This window comes from Cupressus sempervirens, chromosome 10 (assembly GCF_028749045.1).
Source record: "Cupressus sempervirens isolate cs-2001-9-10 chromosome 10, ASM2874904v1, whole genome shotgun sequence".
Taxonomy (NCBI): domain Eukaryota; kingdom Viridiplantae; phylum Streptophyta; class Pinopsida; order Cupressales; family Cupressaceae; genus Cupressus; species Cupressus sempervirens.
The window spans coordinates 960,015,304-960,038,221 of NC_143127.1; positions in this window are offsets into that span (position 1 = coordinate 960,015,304).

Sequence of the window (22,918 nt, forward strand, 5' to 3'; positions counted from 1 at the left end):
ATTGATTCCTTGCTAGATTTAATATCACCAATCTTGTCTTTTAGTTTACCAATGAAAACTTTTGCATCTTCATATCTATCTTTCAAGTTATCTCTTTCTTCAATAAGAAGGTCAATCTTCTCAAGAGCTTCTTCAAGGTTTTTCTTCAACTATTTCATATCTATAGGGATCTTACTCAACTTGTTCAACTTCTTCAGAGTAACTAGGCTCTAATACCAATTCTTAGAAATAGATAATAGTGAGAGGGGGGATGAATCAGTATCCTACAAACTCTTTCCCATAATTGAATATTTTTAATTACTTTATAACTTGCATATGAAAGTAAAAAAACAATGCTAAACAATAAATATAACCATACAAATAGAGAGCTCATAACACCATTATTTTTATCTAGGGAAACCCTAGCCAATGGAAAACCTTGGTGGGGATGATACCCACTAGATGATTCACTAAAAAATAGGATCTTGTTAAGGATATTGACCCTATTAGGAGTCTACAAAATACATATAGTGTCTTGATTCCTTGTTAGAGGACTAGACCTTGTTAGAAGCCTCAACTCTATTAGGAGTTGGTAGATCAATTTCAATGTATGCAAGAAGAGCCCACTGGCCTAACATATAATTATACAATTTAGTTCTTCACAAGAATAGATATAGATACATGGTAGTACTTTTTGCCTATTGTATTTCATACTTTCTTTGATCGTACATTAGATGTAGTTCACTTATCCTCTTATCAACTTCACATCAATCACAAATATTGCATAGATCATACATATGCCGCACCACTTATCTTTGCAAGATAAGATCTTTACTTATACCTCACATATTCACAATTCACTACTTAATCAGCCTTCAGACTTTCACATGCTTGGCATAATATAAGATAACTTATGGAATAATATCCACATAGTTAACTCATCATGACTTAGCAATCATTTTGTCATCAAAATAATTCCTCAATTCGTACAATCCAATTCTTTTTTCTACTATTTAAATACCTATACTAGTATTTCAATCATAACTTTCATCATACAATCTACACACACATGCACACTGGTTTATGTCATCATGACACTACCATATAACTTTGCTCAACTGTGCATAAGCTAACTCACAATGAGTTGTCTGTGCACATCACATTTTCTCTCTTTGCTACTACAAACTGTCTAATACTTAGACACTTTTCTAACTCTAAATGCATAAATGAATTGTAAATATATGTTGCCATAAATGAAAACTATCAAAACATCTATCTGACCATATTGCCAACATTAACCTCATCAAATTTCAAATATTTCATAGAGAAAGCTATATTAATCATCATTATATTGTGATCCTTAGTTTCTTTCATTTGTTCCATAGTCATAGGTTTAGGTGGTGGTACATATTTTTTCTCCCAGTAGAATAGACCAACATCATTTATGCTTGATAGATGAAGCTTCTTCAATTCTTGCCATGTTGAAAAGTTGTCTTTGTTAATCGTAGAAATATCCCTTTTGTAATACATCTTGATCTTTGGCTTAGGTCCTTGAAACCTTTCCTACAAGCACCAAAATCTCTAATACCAATTGTTGGAAATGAAGAGTATAACTAAGAGGGGAGGGGTGAATCATTTACCACAAAAATAATTATGTGTCCCTAGATGTCAATTCAAACTTTCACTAATCATGCAATGTTTTCCAATGCAGTTAACACTAGAATATTATTATTACTCGGTCAAGAAAGAAATCTTATGATTATTAACCTATTTTATTCATTAGTAAATTAGTTGTTGAAACTAAAAAATTAAGAAAATAAAATGAGCACAGATGATACCAAGATTTAACATGTAAACCCAATTTGAGAAAAACTACCTTGCAACTAGTCACAATATTTTCCACTCTTCTGAAGTGAGTGCTATTAGGAGCCAATCTATTAAAGGCTAAAAAAAATACTATTAAGTATGGCCTTGTTAAGGGATTTAGATCACCATGTTATGAATGGCCTAGTTAGAGGTCTTCAATTACTTCAATCTTGAAATGTCAGCTTGTTAGAGGATTTACAAAATGACTATTAAGTCAACTTTGTTAAGATATTTCTTTACTACTAAAATGATTAGAAGGCAACAAAAATTTGACCTATTTCTTTACTACTACAATGATTAGAAGGCAACAAAAATTTGACCTAACTTATGGAGAACCTATCTTTGTAGATTCATATCTCTATTCTAGCTTAATCATTAGATCTTTACTAATTAGATGTTCTTTGTAGCTTATCTTCCACACTTTCCTACTCTACATTTTCCTTCACTCATGTATGCATCTTATTTCATATTCCACTTCTACATTCTATCCTCACAACTTGACCTTTCTTATATATCATAGGTTCTTTCAAGTCATCTTCAATACCCTTCCAAATAACTAATAATCATCCAAATAGTCATCTTCAAACAATTAATTATTAGACAAATAAATTTTGTTGTTACTCAGTCAAAATTAGGATTGAACATTCAGTTAACATTGTGATTCCTTTGATCCCCAACCACTCAATTAATACTAGAAGCATGATATCCTTCATTAACCAACTACTTGATTTACACTAGAGTTGCTTCTTTATCTAAGTACTCAATCAATATTGAGATATACAAGGTTAATACTACAAACTTTTCATTTCTCAATTAATACTAACATTTGTGTAACATCAATGACAAGATACAATTGAAGAATTATTTCTCTTTAAAATTTATAAAATAACTAAGAGGGGGAGGGATGAATTAGTTACTCAAGGTCCATAAGTACCACTTGAACAATTAAACATAAAACATTCATTGCTCTACTTATCATGTTGTTGCTTAGTCTCTACTGTACCAATAAATAAAATTATCATCCTAAACATAACATACTAATAAACCCAATATGGAAAAAACCACCAACAACATGTCACCACTTTTTCACTCTTTCAAAGTGAGCTTTGTTAGGAGCCAACTCTATTAAAGGTTTGCAATACACATTGTTAAATGTGACTATGTTAGAGGATTTAATCACCCTATTAGGAGTGGCCTTGTCAAAGGAATTATATCATTAAATTTAGAATGTCACCTTGTTAAAGGATTTACATAGACTATTAAGTCTTTCAAATGACTGTGTTAGTGAACATACATTCTTCTCCTATAAAAAGAAATAATTTAATCTATGCCCAAGGCTAGAAAATCCAATAATGTTCATAATAGTTGGGTAAGTGTTATGTTAATCATTTTCCTTTTAATTTTTATAGGTACAACTCCCTTTATAAATGATTTATTGATAAATTCAAAAGATCAAATGAACAAATTACACACTTTTTCCAGAAAGTGCTTAAGGGACACTCATGTACTCATGGGTACTGAGGTAATGGTCTACAACTTCTAAGATTTAACAATGAATGAAAATCTCATAGTCTTTCCACAAGTAAACAAGACTTAAATATAAACTTAAATTCTATAGGGACTTAAATCAATTTTGAGAAATGAGAGATAAATACAAACAACAAGAATTATAGTAGTAGATGTCATACAATATTACCCATCACAGCTCGCAAAGTAACCATAATTGATTCTACTCAAACACTAAGTTTTAAAGCACAACAAAATATGATAGATATATATATATTCAAAAATATTTCCCAAGCACAAAGTCATTAAGAGAGCTTTATTACTATTTGTCTATTACTATTTCCATCCAACTAACTTTAATAGTACTAAAATTTATCAAAGTATATTTAAGCTACTAAAATATAACCCCCTTCTAGCCAAATGCTCCATCATTTATAGTCTTTTACAAACCCAAAAAGGCCTCTATCAAAACCCATCCTTTCAGTTGGAAATAGTTATGAACAAATAAATAGTTTCTTAAATAGTTTTGAAAATTCAAATGCCAAAAATAATTATTTGCAACTAAACATCTTCGCCAGTCTTTTCTCTATTTGCCACGATCTGCTTGACTAATTTCCAGCTCCTGAAGGAGCTCATAAATTCCTACATTATGTGGGAGTGAGTATTTTTCAAGTTGAGTAGTTTTTATCGATAGGAATCTTTTTGACACTTGAGCTCCCTAATCCTACGACTTTATCTTGGCATAAGGTCCCTATTCACATTGATTTAATATTGGTTGGGGTGGTGAAGTCTCTGGAAGTAGGGGTTTTCCTATCCTTTTTTCTAGACATGGCATCATTGAAGCTCTTGCTTAAAACCTCTAAGTCCATGTTGTCATCCTCAAACTATAGAATACCTATAGGGTTGCCAATCTACATATCCCTCAAGAGCTCTTTATGCATTCTAACGACTTCAAGTTCCATTGCTCATATCTCTTTGATGGTTCCCTTTTAAATTAAATCCTTCCAACCCATATTATTTTTTAGGATGAACAACATGCATGAGTCTACATTTTTCATCTGATTCTTGCTTAGAAACTTCAACACACCATATTGTTCGTCTTCATGGACTTGAAACACAATGGCTTGACACCAAATTTGATCAGCTTCACACACCAAAACAAGGGTTTTCACCTCACCCAATAGTACTTCTCCTTCTACATAAATGGTAGTGAAATCTAAAATAAATTTACTACACTCCTTTACTATGGATCCCTGATGCAACAATAATCTAGATGTACCACAAAATGAGGTGATCCAGAAACCAAAAAACAAAAACATAGTGGAAAATGAACAAGAGGAGTGAGATTCAAATCTAGAGAGACAATATATCATATATTCAAACCAAGAAGTTTACATTCAACATGCCTAGCTATATGGCCTTCCAGGTTATAGCCATTACAAAGAAGAATAGATCTCCAAACTCAAATGTGAACTTCTACCTCCAAGCTACTCCACCTAAGACTTCCCCATGCTCCACTTAACACTCCTCTACCAAACTTAAAGAGTAAGACTCTAACCAAGATCCCTACTTATACCAATCTAAGCCAAAAGTTGGCCTAGAATGCTAAAAACCAAAATTAAATACTTGAAGAGCCAAAAGTCAGCCTGCATCGGCAATTAAATGTCAAGAAATCGATATCTGAGAAAAATCGCGATATCTCCTAGCTCCAATTGAATTAGAACTTGTGATTTTAACTATTGGTATTAATTTAGGTCCTCTACAACCCCTTAAATTTTAAAAGGCTGATTCATCAAGATTAAGTGTGCATCCATCCTAAAAGTCAAGCATGGAAAACTATCACATAGAATTGTCAGAAATTGATACTTTGTGAGAATTGCCATTTTTTCCAACTTATGAGGAATTAGAACTTGTGCCTTTGAAAAAAGAAATTAATCTAGGCTCTATTCAATCTTTGAAAATTTAATCCTCTCATTAATTGTGAAAAAATAGTTAGACAATCTGCAATTGGCACCCAAAACCAAAAAACATAATTTTGACAGCAAGGTAAAAATAGCTCAAACTTCAACTCAATCCATCAAATCTCTAGGCAATCATGAGGAAAGCTTCCCCAATGTGTCTCCAACACATCCCTAACCATGAAAATCATAACTCCACAAAAATCCAAGCTTGATACTCCTACATAAAATTCCCCAGGTAAATAGAAAAGTGTGTCCCATACTTTGATGCACAAAGAAAGATCAGCAACCAACTTCACCTTTACCAAAGGCTTCCACTCCAAAAAATTCAATAGAAAAAATATGAAAATAAACCATCTATCTTCATTCATTCAAAAATAAAAATCTCATCCAACCAATCAACATATGAACTCAACTGAAAAACATAATGTTCCATCTACAACTTGTCATTAGCATACTCCATAATATCATCCTCATACATGAAAACCAGATCAGCAACAATATCCATTTCATAAACCCAATCATGAACAATATATAAACTTAGATCCATCATACCAAAATCATATAAATCCGTAACATAGGAATCTTCCACCAAATCAACAGGCAATGAATCCATATATAGAACATGCAACAATAACCCTATGTCATCCATACTCATAACCGTATATATATATTCATTCTTCTAGCAACACATAAATCAATAGCATCATCAAAATCCACATTAATAGTAACTTACATATCCTTCAACATCTCAGTAGCAACATATAAGTTTAGATTCATATCAGAAAAAAACAACATCATGTAAATCCATATCAATAACACCTCTGAAACCCTCAATCATATTACTAGAAAGTAAATCCATCTTCTTACCACAAGCAACATCCAGATCAACATCATTCATAAGAGAATGAGCATATAACTCCAAATCTACAATAGAAACAATAGATAAGTCCTCAATCACATCCATTCCAATATTAAAATCCTTCTATTTAATAACATCCAATTCCTTGCCAACATAAGTGAAAATATCCTCTTCAACAATCTCATTGTGCACAACAAGATGCTCTACAATTTCCATGTCAGATCAATCCATCTACTCATGAAAACCAAAAGATATTTCCTCCATTTTAGAAAAATCATCATTTACTTTCATGATATGTCTTCTTCTCTTCATAATATCTTTAACTATCCAACAAACCTTCTTTGTAATCCTTAGATGCCTACTCAAATCAAATGCTTCCAGATCATCATTCCTTTCATGTAAATGATCCCAAAAAGAATCATATTCATCAAGATGTCTTCTACGATTTTGTGCTAACTCAGTAGCTTCTACTCCTACTAAAAGTTTCCTCAGCATGTCCAATAACTCTAAATCAACATTTATCCTTCCGAAAATCATATTTACACATACAAAAAACAATTAAATAGTGAGTCCTCTGCAAGTGTAGGCCAATCCACAAACCTGCCACGCTACACCAAATTTCCAACTAGCTAGGACTTCCAAAATTGAAACTCTTCTTTGATAATTTTTTCCCAACCAAGGTCTTGGTAAAAACTACATCACACTTTGGTGATCTTCTTGTACACTCAGGAAAAACAGAGCTCTGATGCCAACTGATGCATTGGTAATTCAGATGTATCCCAAAATATGGTGATCTAGAAATTGACAAACAAACACACAGAAAAAAATGAACAAGAGGAGGGAGATTTAGATCTAGAGAGACAATATATCATATAATCAATAAGTTTACATCCAACATGCCTAACTATATGGCCTTCTGAGTTATGACCATTACAAAGAAGAATACATCTTTCAAAGAAGGAGAGATCTCCAGACTCAAATATGAACTTCTACCTCTAAGATGCTCCACCTAAGACACCTCTACTATACTTAATTATTAAGACTCTACCCTAGAACCCTAATTATACTAATCTAAGCCAAAATTCATGCCAAAATGATAAAAACCAAAATTAAATACTTAAAGAGCCACAAGTCAGCCTACATCAAAAATTAAAAGTCTAGAAATTGATATCCGAGAAAAATTGTGATATCTCATAGATCTAAGTGAATTAGAACTCACACTTAAAACTATGGGTAATAATTTAGGTCATCTACAACACCTTAAATTTGAAAATTCTGATTCATCAAGGATAAGTGTGTATCCATCTCAAAAGTCAAGCACAAAAAACTATTGCGCACAACTGCCATAAATTGATACTCCAGGAGAATTTCCATATTACCCAATTTATGAGGAATTAGAACTTGTTCCTTTGAAAAATGGATTTAATCTAGGCCCTCTTCAATTACTAAAAATAAAATCCTCTCATTAATTTTTTTAAATAAGTTACACAATCTACAACAAGCACCCAGAAACCAAAAAACACAGTTTCAATAGCAAGGTAAATACAACTCAAACTTCAACTCAATCCATCCAATCTCTATGAAATCTAAGGAAAGGTTCCCCAATGTGTCTCAAAAACATCCCTAACCATGAAATGTGTAACTCCAAAAAAATCCAAGCTTGATGCTTCTACATCAATCCCACCCACTCTTGCACTACATCTGAGAGTAATTTTCCCTTTTGCATTTGTTTAACCAATTGTTGGCTAGCTGATGAATTGGGATCAAAAGGCTATGGCATTTAAATCAATGGAAGGGCATCCAAATTCATCAAATAATCTATGTTCTCAGCCATAGTTATTACAAACCTTTTTATCCCTTTCTTTTCTTTCTTATCCTTTTTAGACTGAGTCAACATATGATCTATAGAAAATTGATGTGGTTCATGATATATCTAGTGATGGCCCCCAATTCCATAGTAGTAACTTCAAAATATTCTATGTCAATATCCCTATTGGTGTGATTTTTCATAGTATAGAAAAATTTTGATATTTGGATGAAAAATTAGTTAAGTCTTTGTTTCTTGTAGACTAGGGTTTTATTGTGTAAAATCCTGAAAATTATTAGATTACCCTAATTATGCCCTATTCTATAAGTTGTATCTTCCCTTTAAATTCTTAGGGTTTGGCTTTCAAATTATCCATAAAAAGGCTCTAAGTGTGTAAAAAACCCTTATACGTTGGTTTTATGTTGCCCTAATTTTCAAATTTTACAAAAAGGGGGGTTTTTCTTCAAGTATCTTGGCGGGATGTTTTATCCTAATGTTTTGTTCGCATCAGAATATTTTTTAATCCTTGTGATAAACCTTTCATGTGCCTTTAATTGTGATATTCTTTTTGAAATGATGCCAGGTTGAAGGATTTTTTCAAACACCATTGATCTATCAGAGATCAAGGGCCAGCGCATCCCCACATTATGAAGATGAATGTTTTTAAGCAAAGCAAGGAAGCGCATTTGCGACATGTGGCAAAGTGTGGTCAAGTATTTTTGATTCAGTGTGCTACACTATAAATGATGGATGACCCGTACTGCCAAATGTGCACTGAAGGATTTTGGCTACTGAATGGAAGTGAAATCTTATCAATCATAGATCTTTCCAAGATCTATGGTTAACGTATCCCCACATTATGAAGATCTAGGAATTTAAGTAAAGCAGGGAAGTGCATTTGTGACGTGTGTCATAGTGGGGCCAGACTATGAAGAATTTAGAAGTCATGCCATAGGATTTGACAATTGTGCTTAGCTAGAACTACTCATCCATGTGGGCCAGAAAGCTTTCAGAAATAAATGCAACAGTCAAAACATGCGGGTTAGCAATAGTCATATCATTGGCCCAAATGGATAATGTGAGCATGAAATAAAGGGCTATTTTTGATCGTCGATCTTATCTTGATCAACGAACGGCACATCCCCACATTTTGCATTTGAGTGAAGTTTAAACAAAGCCGAGATCTGCCCTACAGACACATGTCTGTGGTGATATCAAAATTTTTCTTAGATGCCCGGTAAGGTGGAGTCAGCATCACTGTTGATCTTTCAAAGATGTACAGTTGGTGCATCCTCACATTATGGAGTTGTAGGTTTTTAAGTAATGCGAGGAAGTACATTTGTAGCACATGGACTAGATGATGTCATTTACTTGCTTGCTCAGAAGAAGATATGGGATCGATTGGTGTGGAATGATTTCAAACAGTATGAGAACATGTGGTAGTTTCTTATTCGTCAGCTCAGCTAGTTGGTTGTTAATAAAAAGTGGATTAGTCTAATCATTGATCTTTTCTTGATCAACGAATGGCACATCCCCACATTATGAAGTTGTAGGTTTTTAAGTAATGCGAGGAAGCGCATTTGTGACATGTAGCATTTTTCTAAAACCCATAAAGCTTGTTATTTTTTAAATTAGAACCATCTGATTTGATAAAATCTACGAATGGGATTCAAACTTGAGTGCAAATTGCAAGCAATGGTTACTGAGAGTAAATGTGACTCAAACCTTATGCATGTGGTTTTAATTTATAAAAAGAGCCCACGATTTCACCATTAATGAACCATCAAAGTGCAAAAAGAACATCACGGCATTCAAGATTTCAGAGCTAGGGCACAAAAATTCTTGGTTAATACTCCAATAAAATTGTAGAAGACATCATATAGTGCAGAAGTGCAAATTCTGGCGAGTAAGTGCTCTGTGACTCTCTAAGTAAATTCAAAGCATCTGTTGTTGTGAATTTCCTAGGGTTCATTCAAAATGCCTCCCCAAAAAGAGTTTACTGGTCAAAAGGATTATTTAAAACATTCTGTGCATGATGATTTTCTTGAACAATTCCCCTTATCAGTGCATGAATTAACTAAGGGAAGGGAACTCATTCTGAAAAATCCTAGAATAGTTGTAGCAGAAGGCTTTTATGACAAAGCTAATTGGATAAGGGATGCCTAGGTTTCCATGGGAGGTCTAGAGTTGTTTAAAAAATGGTTTTCAGAGCGAAAATTGGACACTCCTATGAGTAATGTTTGGGAATTTGATATTGGAAAATTAATAGTCCCCACTGTTTTCTTTGATAGTGATTTATTGATCGACCTAGCAAAGAAGTATGATCCTATCACGGGATGGGTAAAAAATCATTCTGGAGTCAATCTTTTTAGGGTTTTCCCTGAGCTGTTTAGTAAGGTTTTCAACCTTAACCCTAACCACGTTGTACATGAAATCATTGATATGGATGATTTGCAAGCCAGATATGATGCACAATGAATGTACTTGAGAACAAGGCCACTACAGGAGCATGCTTCCAAGGTCGGTAATTTGCCTCTGATTATAGCCAGTACCCCAAAGCCATTGTTGAGAAGACATTTCAACTTGAGAGCTCAAGCACTGCATTTTTCTCTTTGCAAGATCTTTGGGATAGATGAAGGTGATCAAATTCCAAGTTCTGTTGTCCTTTAATTGCTCAAGCCCTTCAATTTGGAATGAGTACCATTCTAGATTTTGCCACTTTTATAGAAAAAGAGATTCACAATGGTTTGGTTGGAATAGCAAAGGGAAAAGTAAACAAACCATTCTATTGTTATTCATTGATGATGCATGTATGCTTATACAAAGCATATACTTTCTTCTCCAAGGGTATGGAGTTGGAAACAACAAAGGATGGAGAGAGGAATCCAGTATAGTTGTGGAGTGTGGATATGACTTCAGAAGCCACAGATGCTAGTTATGTAAGATTTGACAGGTATTTTTCATCAAAGCTTAGACTGCTTTTAAGAGGAGATAGCCCTAGAATCCCATAAGAGTTATTAGAATTGGTCAGACCCAAGGACCATGCTAAAGGGCTACTTGTTAGTCATAACTAGGGGGATATAATTTCCTACAATGTTTCAACAGTGATAAGAGTTTATGGTTTTTTGGGAAAACCTCATGTGCTACCATTTCATGTGCCTTTGAAGATAGGGATTGCTGAGCTCTTATGGAAAATAGGTACTATAGATGAGAGGGAATTGGTTAAGAAGGGCACATTCTTTCCAATAGTTACTGTAGTGCATGATTTTGTCTTCATCAAAAAGGGGTGGAAGCAAGAATTGAGGAAAGAGAAATGGATATTTTTCAGTAAAACCCTGGAATTCATTAATGCTTTGGACCCCCAGTATGACCCATTGAAAGATAAGAAATACTGGGGAGCCAAAATATAGGCATTAATGAATAATTTTGCCATAATAATTCAGACCATGAATGAAAAGAAAGCTATGTTTGTTGAGGCACATCTAGACAAGGAAGCGGAAGTACAAAGAAGAATAAGCAGTAGAAATATGGTAGCTCCTGGTCAATATACATTGCAAAAAAGGGCAGGTTATGTCATGATTCAAAATGTGCAACAGGCACCCCCTCATAAGAAATCAAGGTCAAGAAGTCCATCTGCAGCCAGCTCTCCAAAAAGACAAAAATTAGAGCAGGGGTTTTCTTCTTCTCAAACGGAACAATACTCCCCAAGCCAGTCCCCAATCTAGATAGATGATGAGGCATCTCTAAGGGAACAGCTTAGACAAATGGGTGGAGAAAGGGATGTGATTGTCACTTCTATAGACCTGGATATTGGAGAGCCACGAGAACCTCCTATACCTTCCTTGGACCTAACCATTGCTGATTACCAAAGTAAGGAAATTGACCCAATCATTTCCCTGGCTTCTAAAAGATTTATTAATGATGAAAATTTTGTAAGATCTAGAGCCTTTGCACAATTTTTGTGGAGATTAAATGTGAAAATTTTTGAGAAAGCTTGTGAGAAGATCAAGGCTGAGCAACTAGATAAACCCAACCTGGTTATTAAAGAAGAGGTAAAGTCAAAAATTTTGAATGATTTTGCCCAGTTTACTCCTGAAGCTAGCATGCAAATAGTTAGACAATCAGGAGTCCTCCTTCTGCCGGAATGGGATATAGAAAATGCTATTGTTTTTTATTCAGTAAGGAAGCAGAAGGATGTTCAACTAACAACTGCTGAAGAAGTACTACAGGCCCATAGAGGGGTCAAATTTAGTGATGACCACCAAGCCCTTGTTATATGGTCCATAGATAAGAGGGAAAATACCAGGATGCATGATTTTCTTGCAGCAGAGCATACTGGTACATTGACAGTACATTGACAGTATATAGGGCTAGTGAGGTAAGTAGTAAACAAGTAATGGTAATAGCCTCAGAAGTTCTAAAATTGGGTGGTGTTGTATCTGGCCAGGAAGAAGATAAGTTTACCTAACTTAATGTTAGGTTTGAAGAAGTCTTAAAAGCATATGAGGAAAGAGGTATACAGATACAGTCACTTGAAAACAAGGTTTCTCAAATGGAGAAGATACTTGGGAAAAGAAAGGTGGGAGAATCCAGTACACCTAGAATTGCATACCCTTCACAGTCATTTTTTTGAGCAACCCCTATTATATAAATACCAGACACCCTTGAAAGGCCCCAATTCTATACTGCATAAGACTTTGAAGAAGAAAAAACAAAATTACATGAGTTGCAGGTAGAATTAAAAAATCAGTGTGAAGGAAAATCAAAGAAGGGTGTGATGTATTTAAGGGATAAAATACAATGGTCAACCTTCTTTGATCGGTTGACTAGAATTGCAACCCTCATGGATGAGTTGAACAGAGATAAGGATAAATTGACTACCCTTGCACAGAAGTGGAGGGAGAGGAATAATGATATTACAATTAAATGTATATCTACCGTCCAAATGCCTTATCATCAAGTAGAGAAAATTTTTGATTTGTTAAATAAACTAGAAGATTTTGGTGATAAAACGGATTCTCTACAAAAAAAAGATTAACACTCTATTTTTCCAAGTATATTGCTAAAAAATTCACTTTATTTCCTTGTGCTTTAGAATCTGTTGATACAATAAAGGAAAAAGAAAAGTGGAAAAAGGAGTTAGATGAAATATTTTATGAAAGGATCAGGAACATCATGAGTGAAACTGGCCACTAGTTTTGGGCAAGGACAAACGAAGAGTTGGTAAAGATATAGTTATTTTATAATGACATCAGAAAAGAGCTTGATGATTTAGAAGAAATTGCAAATTCTTTATTGGTTATACAAAGAGAGGCTCTAAATTTTGATTGGCCAGATGATGTTGCTTATAATAAATAGAAAAATCACTTTATAGAACAAATGTTAGGAGATGATGAGGAAGAAGATGCAAAAGTAAAAGTTACCCTTGTAGTTAGTAATGAGGACATGGAAAATCCCCAGGTTAAAGTAAGTTTGCAGGTAACTGAAGATGATACATCACTTTTAAACCTCATGACTATTTACTCTAAGGATGAAGAATAATTGAAGAATCAGATCATATTTTCTTGTCTCAACAACTGAGAAGCATAACAGAAAGGGACCCACCAAGGAATGTTTGATGTAGTAGCCTTTCTGTTATTTGCTTTTGTCTTTTATGACAGATGTATGTCAGTATCTTTTAAAAGACACCTATCACTTTCTTTTAGCTTGAAGCTTGTTGCATCTCACACTATTTAAGTGAGATTCCAAGGCTAAAGAATGGTCCAAATTCTATTTTTCTAAGTAATATGCTTCGTCTATTTTTGGTCCAAATTTTGAAAGCAAGTTTATAATGTATTTTCTCTGTCAATTCTTTGAGAATACATGAATATAGAATGAGTTGTGTTTCTTTCTGAAGGTCATTCTGAGTCTATTGTAAATGATATACCATTTTCAAAGAAGATGAATACAAATTGTGAATTGTCCCCATATTATTCTTTTTTTAATCTTGTCTCCTTCCAATCACTTGGTTGTCTTGATATTGTATAAGTAAAGGCTTGTGCAATTGAATGCAATCTAGTTAGGTTGTATATCTATGTATCATTGCTGTTAATTCAATGGATTAAATAAAAGATTTGATGAATGTGATAAGGTTTCTTTAGTAGTGGAAAGGATTTTGAATGATGGATTCTGATAAGAATTGCTGATAGAATGTGGTGTAAGGAAACAAAATAGATCTGAGAACTTGCTATAGACTCTGAACCCCAATGGATTAGGCACTGATCAAATTGATTCAGATGAAGGAGAAATACATCATAATGGTTATCAAAATGCAGCATTAAATCAAATTTTACTTTTATTTCCTATAGATCTTCAAAGGCTGGCTAGTACTTGTCTGCATGGAATGTTTTAGCTTCAATTAGCCACTATTGTTAAGAACATCTGCAGATCTATAGAAGAATTCTTGGCCATATCTGTTTTATGGGATGTGTTTATCAAGTTAGTAAAAAATTATGTATATGTTTGAGGATTTTTGAAATGAGAATCAGAATGAAACTAATAATAATCCTCATACAGTTGTTCCAGTTTTGAATCATCCCTGGGTATACCCACCCTGGTTTTGTAGAGCTGAAAGAGTAGAAAACCATCTGTGGTTTATTTGAAGTTGGGTCCAAATACTTTGCATATGCAATTGTTAATAAGAATTCGCTAGTCTTTAGATTGTGTATGTACTGTCATTCTGGTATTAAGCATTTTGTTGCTTAGTATTTTTAGTGCATTTTAAAACACCAACAAAATGGCGACTTTGTTAGGGACTTATCCAACACATCTATGAGAAAGTACTATAGTTTCTTTGGTCCTATTGTGTACGTGTGTGTCATGTTATCTAAATTTTTCCTGTGGCTATAATAGAATCTTTTAGTGACAAACCTTGAGAATTTAAAGAAGATAGAGCCCAAGTACCATTGCTGCACATTGACGTATCCAGCTTATCCAAGTGTCTTATCTAACAAGCAAGAGTTTTAGGCTTATGACATTAGTGATTGGTCTGTCTATGCCAGATATTTTTGTTTCTACTTGTGTATTTTTTTCCTTGAGTCAGCAATAAGTGTCATTACATACTTTCCCAAAATAGGGTGGCGACTCAATCAAGGTTTTGAAGCTAGTGCTTATTGTAACAAAGGTGAATATGGCTGACAAGAGAAAGAACTCAAGAGCTTACATAAGAGCCAATCCCAATGTATCAATGTATACTGATTTACCCCAAGGTTGTAGGAAGAACCAAAATAAGAAGAAGACAGACCCAAATCCCACTTTAAAACCCAGAGGTAATGCATCCGTCAATTATCATTATCAACCAGTAGTAGGAAGAGAGTCTTCTTTGCTTAGTTCTAAATCTAAAACTACAAGACTCTTAGGAGGCATTTTCAATACCATATTACCAGATGAGAGAGTCTTTCAAGACAAATATGTGTCTACTATGGGAATTGCTTCATCAAGGCTAGATCTTGTAGCAAATATGAACTATAGGCTAGGATTTAGAAATTTATTTGATAATCCTTTTAATCCCAGAGAACTCCCTTATGTAGAGCCAAATCTTATAGATCTGGATGACCCTACTGATTCAGAGGCAACCTCTGCAGATCCTAAAGAAGTGCACTCTGAAATAGGAATTTTGAAGAAATGGATTGCTGAGGAAGAAGCTAAACGCATTCGTCCTGAAAAAGAAAAGGAGCAAGCCACCTTGGATACCATAATAGAAAGGGATTCTTTGCTAAGAAGGATGGTGGCTTTGAAGGAGAAAAATAAAAAGTTAGAAGAAAATACCACAACTCTCCATAAGGATGTTTTTGAAGATGTTGATAATTTGAGAGCTAAAGTACAAGAACAAGAGAAATGCCTAAATCAAAGGAAAGAACCAGTTATTGCTCAAATCCAAGCCTATAAACCTGTTCAAGTGGATCCTGTAGAACCCACTGCAAAAGCTCCAGATAAAGGAAAAGACATGGCTATAAGAATCCAAATAAATGAGCCTCAAGCTATGCCAAGCAAACCTATATAACCCTCCATGTCAAAATTAGATCTAGATCTTGAGAAGGCTCGAAAAGAGAGGGAAGATCTTGCAAAAGAACTTGACAAGGCTGAGAATGAAGCTCAAGCTACAGAAACTAGGAGAAAAATCCAATTCATAAAATCTAATTCTACATTGGCTTCATGGCCCAATTTGTCTATCCCACCTGCAATTCCTACACCAACTAGTGGTCTAATAATCTCAACTCAAGGAGTACCCCAATCTACTCCTACCTCATCTTCCACTATTGGCACCCAAGTCCCATTTGTCCCACCTCAATAATCCCAATCAGCTCCTCTAAGTCAAGCTAATATAGCTAGTACCTCAAATGTTCTTGGTTTCCAGAAGAAACCTGTATATCTGGAAAAGTATAGACAAATATCATTTGCTGGTATTCTTGGTGCTCCACACCCCATATCATTTGATCTAAGAGACAAAGTGGTTAAGTTCTTTGGGAATAATGTTATTACTAGTCAAGAACATTTGAGAATTTTCATTGATATGTTGAATGATTATGAAGTTGAACATGAAGATATGGTAATGAAATTTTTTTTGCATTCACTAATAGAGGATGCAAGGGATTGGTTTAGGAGGTTACCTAATGATAATATTACCTCATGGAGTGACTTCGAGAAATTGTTCAAAGAGAAATATAGAGACAACACTAGTGTAGGATTCATGTTGAATGAGTTCAACAACATCAAGAAGAATTCATATGAGTCCACATTTGATTTCAATGTAAGATTCTAGAAAGGTATGTACAGACTATTTCAAGTTATGAGGTTGAATGAAGATGTCTGTCTCACAACATATTTCAATGCTTTTGATAGCAAAATGGCTTATCAATTGAGGGATAAGGATCCTAAGACTTTAAGTGATGCCTATAAAATTGCAATAAATATAGAGAATAATAGGAAGGCGTCTAGTAAAATGGGTAGGAGGGATGATCCTAAGCTTTTCAATCCTAAGAACAATAACAAAAGGGAGGGTGATAAAACTCCTATAGGAAAGAAGCCTGAAGAACCTACTATAGGCCAAGTTTTGGAATTTCTCAAGAAGATGAATCCCACTAATTTCAATAAGCCAAATGTTGCTGAAAGACCCCCTATGAATAACAACAATTTCAATAAGCAGCCTAGAATGAAAAATTACCCTTACACCACTCAGTGGAAAGATGGTAAGACAATTCCCAACTAAACCCACAATGTGAAGGATAAGGGTACTCCAGATCCCCTGCAAAGGAATACTATAAATATGAATGATGATGTACCATGGTGCATTATATGTCAATCACCTCATTCTGTTGATTATTGTGGTGTTGCTCAGTCATTTGCCCAAGGTCAAGGAGTGCAACCTGAAGAAGAAACTGAAGAGAAAAGACATGATGATATAAGTTGCAATATGGTAAGCATGTGTGATGATTTGATAGATTATAATTTAGAAGAGCCTAAAAATGATATTACTAGCCAGAGAATTGCTTACCATCTACATCATCAACAAGTGCTTTCAGATGATGAAGGGTATGATACAAATAAGGCATGCAGTACATTTTCTGATGTAGGTCTCACAAGCTTAAGAATGCCCTCCAAGGAGGAGATTGACATAATTATAGCAGAAATGACTTCACAAGTCCATAGTAACTACAATTTGAGAAATAGAGCAGTAAATAATGATGCAGGAAAGCCATCTAGTGTATTCATCAAAGATATCACTCATAAGATGAATGGTCAAAATAAGAAAGTCAATGTAGATGTGCCTAAGATCAAGGAAAATAAGGCTAAGAAATGGGAACCAAAGAAGAAGGTTCAATTTCAGATAAATGAAGCAACAAAACCAGTTATGCAACCAAAGAAATTAGAACCTGATGTTATCAAGCAAAATGTGGTGCCTACTGCTCAAAAGATTCCAACTCCAGGTACTCTTGTAAAACTCACTAGTGTTGAACCTATTGATATGATATCTATGTTATCTCAAATTACTATAAAAGTGCCCTTGTCTGAACTGTTTAGAATTGAAGAGCATAAGAACAAGGCTTTATCATGGTTGGGTGGAATAGGGAACAATAATATTGTTATAGATCAAACTGTGTCCCAACAAACCCCATTAGTAATAGAGGATAGTGGTATCATATCCTAAATTCCTCAAATTTTTTTAGATGATTCCTCAGTGGAATTCATAGAAGATATTGATCCTTTTTTCCTTAGTCTAATCATAAAGGGGAAGACCTTAAAAAATTGCATGATAGACTCAAGAGCTTCCAACACTATAATGCCTTTCAAAGTAAAGGAAGCCTTAGGTTTGAAGGTGGATACCAAGTAGGACAAATGTAGAGGGATGGATGCTAGGGAAGTCCCAGTCATAGGTACCATAAATTCCTTACCATTCAAACTGGCTGTATATTCTGAAGTAGAATTAACCATGTCTATCCTTGTGGTAGATATACCTCCACACTATGGAATGTTACTCTCTAGGAAATGGAGTGCTGCCATGGGGGGAAGCTTGCAATGTGATCTCACTTATGACACTTTTCATATAGGGGAAAAAGCTATCAGGGTAAATAGGGAGCCAAGGGTTAATCACATTTTAGGAGAAGAAATTGATAAAGATACCACTTGTTTCCTAGATACTGGGATTAATGCTTTCAAGGCTGAATTAATTATTCAAGAAGTTGAAAATTTACCTGCTATCATTGAACATGAAGTTGAATTTTGCATGAACTCACCAAAATTATGGACAATGTTCTTTGATGGGGCTAGTTCTAAAGAGGGTGCAGGGGCAGGTGTAGTTTTTGTGTCCCCTAAAAATAACACTTTTAGGTATTCATTCACTTTGAAATTTTCTTGCACAAATAATATTGCAGAATATGAAGCATTGTTGCTAGGACTCAAAGTTGCCACACATCATAGAATTAAGAAATTATGTGTCATAGGGGATTTTGAACTAATTATCTCTCAGATCAAAGGAACCTACTCATCCAAGAATAAGAGATTGAAGCCATATAGAAATGCAGTTTGGGATTAGATAGAATTCTTTGATGCATTTGGAATATCATGGAGAGATAGGAATCAAAATAAGATGGCTTATTTGTTAGAAAATGTAGCAATCAAGCCAAAAGAGATATCATTTGTAGGAATCTCTCAAATTGAGGTACAAAATAGACCTTCCATACCTGATAATATTGAAAATTGGCAAGTGTTTGAAGATGAAAAAGATATTACAAATTTTTTGTTAAATAAAGACAAGTACCACGGTTAGGAAATGGATTGTAGTGAACTGATTAAAACCATAAATGGAAAGGAAACCATTTTTGTCAAGAGATTATGCAACTAAAAACAAATAAGGTGTCAAAGGGGTTAGTAGTCTTGGAAAATATTTTTGATAACCAAGATAGTGTAAAATCAAGAGTTAACAACCCCAAACCTCAGGAGTTAGAAGAGATAAACTTGGGTACTAATGAAGTTCCCAAAAGGGTTTATATTGGCCAAAATCTGCCTATTAAGATCAGGAAAACATTGATTGACCTACTTAGAAAATACGGACATGTTTTTGCTTGGTCATATGATGACCTTAAGGTTTATAGGGAGGATCTATTCCAGCATGTCATACCATTAAAAGACAATGTAAAACTTGTCAGGCAAAAACAGAGACCAGTGAATCCTACCCTGGCCTCAAAAATGCAAGAAGAGCTTATTAAACTAAGGGATGGTGGGATAATCAAACCAATCAAGCATTCCACCTAGGTTTCAAACTTGGTTCCTATCAGGAAGAAGAATGGAGATATTAGGCTATGTGTGGATTTTAGAAATTTAAACATTGCATCTCTGAAAGACAATTATGGTCTACCAAATATGGAAGCCATGTTGCAGCAAGTGACTGGCTCTAAGTTAATGTCAATGATGGATGGTTTCTCTGGATATAATCAAGTTCTAGTAAAGGAAAGTGAACAGTTCAAGAAAACCTTCACAACCCCATGGGGAACATATGTATATGTGAGGATGCCTTTTGGCCTGATTAATGCAGGAGCTACCTTCCAAAGAGCCATGGATGTAGCATTTCATGATTATATTGATAAATTTATGGTTGTGTACTAGGATGATCTTATAGCATATTTTGATAAGGCTAAGGATCACTGCAAACATTTGGAAAAAATCTTTATCAAAGCTCTAGAATATGGAGTTTCTTTAAACCCAAAGAAATGCACATTTGGGGTCACAGACGGCAAACTACTAGGACATATAGTGTCTAAGAATGGGGTGAAAATAGACCTTGAGAGAGTAGTGGCTATTGACAAAGTCCCCAAGCCAAAAAATGTAAAAGGAATTCAATCTTTCTTTGGCCAAGTTAATTTCCTTAGAAGATTTGTTACAAATTTTGCTGAGATCAGTAGACCTATCTCAAAGATGCTCAAAAAGGGAGTGACTATAGATTGGAATGGTGAGCCTTCACAAGAATTCCAGGATATTAAAATTGCAATAAAAAATGCTCCAGTATTAAGAACCCTAGATTATTCAAAATCCATGCATATTTTTTCTTTTGCATCCTTGCACATTATGGCTACAGTCTTATTGCAGAAAAATCAAGAAGGATACAAGCAGCCTATTGCCTTTTTCAGTAAGTCACTACAGCTTGCTGAAATTAAGTATGAAATAAATGAAAAGCAAGAATATGCTTTAGTAAAGGTTGTAAAAGCTTTTAGATGTTACCTGGTAGGTGCTACTATTATCACTTTTGTACCTAGTGCTGTAGTCAAGGATATATTTTCTCAACAGGAAGTATCAGGCAGGAGATGTAGATGGATCAATAGAATCCAAGAATTCAACATTGATATATAGATAAGAAAGTTAGTAAGGGGTCAAGGTTTGGCCAAACTCATGGCTGAAGCTAATCTAGAGGCTAATCAAAAAAATTTGGTAAATGATGATCTCAGAGCTGACTTATGTGACATGGACCAGTGTGATTGGTACACCAATGTCATATATTACTTGCAACACATGGAAGCTCCTCCCCATTTGCCTAAAAATGAAAAGAGGAATACTAAATTGCAAGCCATCAGGTATGTAATTGTCCAAAGTAACCTATGGTGGAGAAATTTTGAGGGAGTATTATTGAAATGTGTTGATAAAGAAAAGAAAAAAGAGGTCTTGAAAGAAATGCATGCTGGAGTGTGTGGGGGACACTATATGGCCAAAACTACTGCACATAAGATAATGAGGGCTGGATTTTGGTGGCCTTCCCTTTTTAAGGATGCCCAAGTTATGGTTAGGAAGTGTGACCCTTGTCACAAGTTTGCTACAAAGCTAAAGTTCTTAGGAAATACCCCATTGAAGCCAGTGGAGATTCAAGTTCCTTTTCAACAATGGGGTCTAGATTTCATAGGAGAGGTTTTCCCCAAGTCTAGCACTGACTATTCTTGGATTCTAGTTGCTACTGACTACTTTACAAAATGGGTAGAGACTATCCCCATAAGAAATGCAACAAGTAAAGTTGTCAATAATTTCCTACTAAATAATATTATTTCTAGATTTGGCTGTCCACAGAAAATTGTAACAGATAATGCTATGTGCTTCAGGTCCAAGGAATTCATTAAATTTTGTGATAAATATGGGATGACAAGGTCATCATCCACTCCATATCATCCACAAGGGAATGGACAAGCTAAGTCCACAAATAAGAGCTTGTTGAAGGTCATTAAGAGAACCTTGGATGATAATAAAAAGGCATGGGATTCCAAGTTACAGTTGGCAATATGGGCTGATAGAGTAACTATTAAGAAAGCAATTGGTGTAGCTCCATTTGATTTAGTGTATGGAATTCAAGCTAGAATGCCTCAGAACAAATTGATGAGACTCTAAAATTACATCCAGTTGTATGATGAAGATACTACAGATGAAATGCAAGAAAGAATGGATGAATTGGTAGGACTGACAGAAACCAGGAGAGAAGAATCTCTAAAGAACCAAAAGTTGCAATTGCAAGTCAAGACACTCTATGATAAAAGAACTATAAGAAGAAAGTTTGAAGATGGAGATCTAGTCTTAATGTGAAATGCCAGAATTGAAGATAAAGGGAAACATGGCAAATTTGATCCTATTTGGTTAGGCCCTTATTTGATTGAAACTACTTGGGGTGAGGATTCTTATATACTTAAAGATTTATTGGACAATATTTTTGAACTGCCAGTTCATGGACAGTTCTTGAAGAGGTATTTTTCTTAGAAGATACTTATTTTCTCCATGAACAGTAGTTTTAGGGTTTCCTAGTGTTTTGTATATTCTGTAAATCCTTGTAAACATCCTTGTGTAGTCTAGTTCCTTGTTTCTTTATGTTGCTCAGTGCTCTCTAAAGAAGTTGTCATTTTACCAAATATGTGGTCTACTCTCTTGGAGATTCTAAATTCTTGCATAGACTCAGGTAGTCTATCATCCCCAGACAGAGCCACTGTTGGTGTGATTTTTCACAGTATAGAAAAATTTTGATATTTGGATGAAAAATCAGTTAAGTCTTTGTTTCTTGCAGACTAGGGTTTTATTGTGTGAAATCCTAAATATTATTAGATTGCCCTAATTATGCCCTATTCTGTAAGTTGTATCTTCCTTTTAAATTCTCAGGGTTTGGCTTTCAAATTATCCACTAAAAAGGCCCTAAGTGCGTAAAAAACCCTTATACCTTGGTTTTATGTTGCCCTAATTTTCAAATTTTAAAAAAGGGGGGTTTTTCTTCAAGTATCTTGGTGGGATGTTTTATCCTAATGTTTTGTTCGCATTAGAATATTTTTTAATCCTTGTGATAAACCTTTCATGTGCCTTTAATTGTGATATTCTTTTTGAAAGGATGCTAGGTTGAAGAGTTTTTTCAAACACCGTTGATCTATCAGAGATCAAGGGCCAGCG